Source organism: Crassostrea angulata, chromosome 2 (assembly GCF_025612915.1).
Source record: "Crassostrea angulata isolate pt1a10 chromosome 2, ASM2561291v2, whole genome shotgun sequence".
Classification (NCBI taxonomy): domain Eukaryota; kingdom Metazoa; phylum Mollusca; class Bivalvia; order Ostreida; family Ostreidae; genus Magallana; species Magallana angulata.
In genome coordinates this window covers 14,947,784-14,954,217 of record NC_069112.1, presented here as the reverse complement: position 1 = coordinate 14,954,217, position 6,434 = coordinate 14,947,784, and the positions used below count along the sequence as shown (strand labels likewise).

Here is a 6,434-nt window from a genome sequence, read left to right as displayed (position 1 = left end):
TATTGCCATTTTAGTTATTTTCACACCCATTATTGTTATTTCCATTTTTTGTTGTTTCCATATCTATTATTTCCCACATTATTGCCATTTCCATTGTTGCCATTTCCGTTATTCCTATTATTGCCATATCCATTATTTCCATTCCCATTATTGCCATTTCCGTTATTGCCATTATTGCCATTCCCGATACCGCTACTCCCATTATTGCCATTCCCCTTATATCTATTCCCGTTATATCCATTCCAAGGACAATCTCTGCCGTTATCTTTTTCCCCATTGTCTCCATTGCCTACATTATATCTTTTTTATCATCGCCATTATCTTCACTGTAGTTGTGATCTTCATCCCTTCTATATTCGCCATCAGCATTTTCTTTACTATAATCATTGTATTCTCTTTTATAATAGTCTTCAGTATTGTCATCCCCATTATCTTCACTAACATTACTTTTACCTTCATTTCCTACACAGGAAAAATGTCCACATGTGTAAAATATGTGTATAATTTTACACATGTTTTGCACATATAATGCATGTGTACAACACATGTTTTAAAATTTATATGTTGAACACATATATTATACACGTGTGTAACATATATATTTTACATATGTTTAACACATATATAAAATAATATATGTTCAATACATGTTTCAAAGAACATATACACGAAAAAAAAAATGTTTAATTTATTATTTACATCCGGTTTAATCGCAGTGAATCGAAAGATAAGTTCTGATTTGTTAATAATAAAATAAGTCTGCTCGTCAATAAGGTGGCGAAACTGATAACAATTTATGGTGAGTATGTATCAGATGTTTGAAAGGAGTTATGTATATAGATACTGGGTAGTTTGGCCTTTCAACAATGAAATGCGAGAATAATGAAGAAGATTGACAAATATCGATAAGAAATTAAAGAATTTATTTCATTATTGACCAATCAGAACTTACCTTTCAATTTACCTTTCGATTCACTGCGATTAAACCGGATGTAAACCAGTCTAGCGAAATTCTTAGGCACTTGGATGTATAAAAACACCTTTTTCTTCGACGTAACAGCATTGGAGCGGAACGAATGTATACATATGTCGTAAGTAAAGTATACTTGAACGATTTATCGCGAAATTTCGTTTGAGGAACGCCCAGACTTTGTCAAACCCGATTTCGCCCCAAAAAGAGTGTCCTACCCTTACTTTTTTTATACATGCACATGCAATATATTTACAATAACTTCCAGGGCCCGTGAGTAAAGCTCGTTGCAAAGTAACGAGCAGGTATTCCATAAAACTTAAAGCAGCAAGTCGAAAGTTTTATATAATTTTGTTGTTGTTGTTGTTGATATATCAAAACTGAAAATTAAATTGATTGTTTAAAATGTTACTTATTATGCAACAAGTTGCTAAAATGTTCAGTCGGTTACTTAATATATATTAAGTGAGTATGCTAATTAACACACTTTATTTTCAGACAGGTCACAGAAGACATAAACTAACCCAGTGGATAGCAGGGATATGTCTCTCTAAACTGTTTATGCAGTTGTAAGTATTATAAGTAAAATTAAGGTTTTTTTTATCTTCAAAACTGTTGCTTGACTTTCATTTGAAAGTATTTATGATTTAAATTTTGTAAAAGAAAATCATTGAAATTTTCATATTAATTCTAAATGTCATGTTTTAAGTGGTTTTTATTATTATTAAACATGCAATAATATACCTGCAATGTACTATGATATGCAACTTATTGTATATATAGAGGGTATCTATATTGTGTGATTTTATATTTGCTTTATCCAACGAGTTGAAATGGTGTATATATTCGCGAGGCTTGCCGAGCGAATATAACCATTTCAACGAGTTGGATAAAGCAAATATAAAATCACACAATTATAGATGTTCTATTTATCTCATATAATTTGATTTATATTATGAAGCTTTTGAGACAGTCCCTTGTGTGACCCAAATTAGTTTTTTTCAAAGAATAAAAACGAAGATGCAACGTTGTGTTATGCGGCTATAATTGTGACCTTGCGCAATACAATTTAGTACGTCATTCCTGAGATAAATCTAACTGTTTTAATGTAAAGTTTCACTGAAATAAACCTTAAAATAATTTTTTAGCTCTAGATAATTTTTCTTAGAGCTATCACTTGATTAAATGGAAATTCCGATTAGAAGACTTGAATAATCAAGTTTGTTGACATGTACACAAAGTTGCGAATGCTCGTTAGTTTGAATTGACTCGAACGAGAAACAGTTGTTGATGCATGATGTTTAATAAAACAAACACTAGGCTAGCCTTATGATTCATAATTGAAAATAGTGAATAAGGATGCTTACTGGTGGTGGAATAAAAGTCTCATGAAACATTATTTCGGTAAGTTCTTGTATTTATAAAAACAACCAGAGCGTTCTGTTTTCATCGCGTCGTCAGGATGAACTCCTTGATAGCCTAGTTAACGTAATTTGTAGTTTTATAAACTTCACAAAGCAAATTGAAAGTTGGAAGTGGGCTAACTTTATCAAAAATCTTGACAAACAAGAAAAAAAGGGTCTTGTGGTTACGGTTATGAATAACTTTGCAAAAAAGGTGGGGGCCGGGGGGGGGGGGGCAAACCTCCCCCCCCACTCACAATAGCCCCCCGGTTCCGACGCCTGTTCTACGCAGTTAGGTGTTTTCCTTCATATTTGTAATTTAAATCTTTGACAAAATCAATTTTATATTAATTTTTGTAGTAGATATAGTTATGTTGAAAGTACTAGCAAATCTTCGAAAATAGGTCACTGAAGCGTTGAAGCGAGGGGCTGTGTCAAAAGTAGTTCCGACCGGAAGTATTTGATATAGCATCACCCGTGTGATATAGCAAAGGTTTATCACACGGGTAATATACACCACACGTATGAGATAAAAACAACTATTGTGTGGAATTTCTTTTTTTTGTTGTAGAAAATGGCTATAGTACAAAGGTTACCAATATTTGGTCGGTCAGGAAGTCTGAAGACATGGAGTAATGAATTTTTCAAGATCCATACATTCTTCTTGAGTTCATAGACAGTTCTACACTGCAGCTGGTATAAAAGTGACAAATTATGGTAATTAAATCTGAATACGTAAAGTTCTGACTGTATTGTTAATATTAAGAATTTCTGTATATTGTACCGTAATTTTTAAGAGTTGAAAATCTAACTTTTACAAATATTTCAGGTTTAATTAAAAAAATATTATCATAATATGTCTGTTTTCCTCCTCAAAACTAAATATTTATTTTTTGTCGTTTTAAAAACCTCTGATGATTGTATTAAGTTGGTATTACTATTTTAGAAAGAACCCAGTCCACACATGAATTGCTTAGGTCAATGCACTGAAAAGAAGGAAGTTGAAGTTAGATTGGCATAGAGATGGCTAGTTTTTTAGGTTAGTTTGCCAGTTCTGTTGCAAAAATATGTGCAGTATCAGAATTCTGTTAAAGCTGCTTGGTATCCACTGATGGCTGCATGTTTGTATAATTATTTACTTAATTATCTCAGACTTCTTAAAATTGCTGTTAGTTTTTAACAATCAACAGCAATTGTAACAATTATTGTATAACATGTACATGTACTTGCAAAACAGCAATATAATTCTGAAAATCTGGATATTTCAGTTTTTATAGTTTTAAAAATGGTAATTCTAGGATGTACAACAATGGCTTTTCTTACATGTGTATACAGTGACTGATTTAAACAAATATTTGTTTTATAGTTTTAATATTGAAAGTCTGATGTTTATATTTCTTAGCTGTTCCACTCTACAATGGACTAATTTGAGACCCTCTCCCCCTGGATGGCCTGTGCAATTAATTCAGACAATTCACTCCACCAGGAAAGAGTCCTGTGGACATGAGGAGATAGAAGATGACATTAGCACTTGTAAGTCTGATTTTGTAATATCATGGGTATGATATACTAATATATTGATAAAAATCAACAATACTAGGCATCTTAAAAGTGTCAGATCTAATGTATAGATACTATTGGCTAACGACTCAAACGATTGAACTTAACATGCAACCAGTTGCTTCTTTTGGACATAATTATGTACAAATAAAGTGCATCATGTACATGTGTATAATATATATAACTATTTATTGAATTATACTTTATAAAAGAATTTTGCTTATTTTTTTTTTTCATTTCTTTCAGAGGTTATTCCTAACAAAGAAAAAGTTTACCCAATGTTAGAAGTTCTGGCCAGAGTTTAAAGGTGAGAATTATAATTATATTATATACATGATTGTATAGTAATAACTACATGTATGTAAGTTCTGCTAGAGAAATACATGTATTAAAATTTGATTCTCACATGACAATTTAATTTATATCTTCAATCTTTGAAATATACCATGACTATATATTAACTTGAGATTTTTTTCTGTCACCAGAGTTCTATGTATTAATAAAAAAGACAACAGACGAAACATCTGGGAGCTTCTGCAGAAAAAAGAAGAAAGAGGAATTAAAGGTTACCAAGAGGTAAGTTAAAAAATTGTTGTGATATCACTCTTTTACAATATTAATATATATTCTGACCTAGATTACCAGGTATTTATCTAATATATTTCTGTATGAATTCTGGTATTGAATCTATATAATGTGATATTATAGGATAGTGTAACAAGTGCACATGTATACTGTAAAACAGAGACATGGAAAATAATAACTAATGGTGTTAAATATGAAATAGAATCAATACATAATTATATATGTGTAATTTTTCTTTTTATTTACAGGAACAATGAAGAGAGAAATGAATTGTTACATGGCAATGAAGAATAAACTCCTGAGAACAAATTAATGAAGTTTTTGTTATTATTTTTTTTATATGCCTGGTATACATCTGCAATAGTATGCTGATGATCTATACATTGATATCAAGGAATAGTTTGCAATATGAAGCACACTGTACGTAATATATTTGAAATGAAAGCTTAATTACTGAAAATTGCTAACAAAAAATTATATATAAATTTCATATATAAAATGCAACACATATATTACACATATAGAATATGTGTTTTACACATATAAAATATGCTATGTTTAATTTCACACATGTTTGACACATATTAAACACATGTTAAACATGTGTGGAATTAAACACTTTTTATATGTGTGCTCTTTTTATGTGTTTTACACGTGTAAAATATATATGTAAAATATATGTTAAACACATGTTGCACACATGTGGACATTTTTTCCTGTGTACACTATATTTTTCGTCATCTTCACTTCTGTCATTGTCATCTTCATCACCATTATCTTTACTTCCTGTATTGACATCACCATTGTCGTATACATCGAAGCTAGTTGAGTTCTTTTCACCATTTTCATTTTCTTCTGATTTGCTATACTCTAAGAAAAGAAAAATAACAAAAAATCAATAATCATTACCTGCTACATGTATTCATATGTGGATCATTGTCTATATAAAAAATTGGATTATTCATTGATTAACTTTAAAAATGATTTTTGAAGACAATTATAATGGAATCTTTACAAAAATACTTTGATATGACTAATAAGCCAAGATGTAGCATTGTCTATATTCTTTTAACAACAAACTATCGGTATTAAGGTCAAAATTCAGTAATTGGTTCATTCTAACGCTTCTTGGTACGGATGTGTGGAAGAGCCAGATAAATCAAAGTACTGAAGTACTGAAAACCGGGCTCTTTTAGTGTGTCTTAATGCATATTGTGAAGTAAAGACTGGAAATTCTCTTTCTCTCTCTCTCTCCCCCTCTCTCTCCTTCTCTCTCTCTCCTCTCTCTCTTTTTCTCTCTCTCTCATGCTTTAATGACGGCAAAGCGTCATAGAGCGACCAACTTTTGTAAGCGGCTATAAACAAAAATATGTCTGTCTACTAAAAAAAATTAACAGTTGCTGCCTTGAATTTGGAACAAGCGTTATATATTCAATCTCCATTTCTTCAACGTGCAGCAAAATAGTTAGTGGAAATTCATGAGCATTGTATGTGTCCAAAATGCAGTCTTGTTTTTAAAACACGTTATTAATAAGCGAACTGAAAAAGATAGACAATGCCCTCGAAATAAAATAAAGAAACAAAATGCCAACACCTTTTGACAAAACGTGGCTCTTTGTGTAACTATTTGGTATAGCGGAAGCTTTACTTTGACGCTGTTTGGTTTTTTATATACTTTTGAAGTTATGCTATTTATTGTAAAATTCGTAATTTGCCTGCCTACATTCTGCTTTCTGCATACCCCGGCTAAAAATATAATTTATTAGAGCGAATTGGGATTTGTTTGGAGGAATTAGCTTTTCGTTGGACAAAAAAGTTATTTGTTTGGATAAGATACGATTTGTTAGGGACAAATAATTTTTTTTTGCAGTCGAATTAGGATTTGTTCGGACGAATTTTCTTTTTGTTTGGACAAA

At 31.1% G+C, this 6,434-nt stretch overlaps 1 long non-coding RNA gene across 1 annotated transcript; it reads left to right on the top strand.

Moving 5' to 3' along the window:
• The first annotated feature begins 3,983 nt into the window (after window positions 1-3,983).
• Window positions 3,984-5,204, top strand: LOC128173752 (uncharacterized). The gene is made up of 3 exons (XR_008242556.1): window positions 3,984-4,240; window positions 4,419-4,509; window positions 4,767-5,204. It is a non-coding gene; the product is annotated as an uncharacterized LOC128173752 (long non-coding RNA).
• The last annotated feature ends 1,230 nt before the right edge of the window (window positions 5,205-6,434 follow it).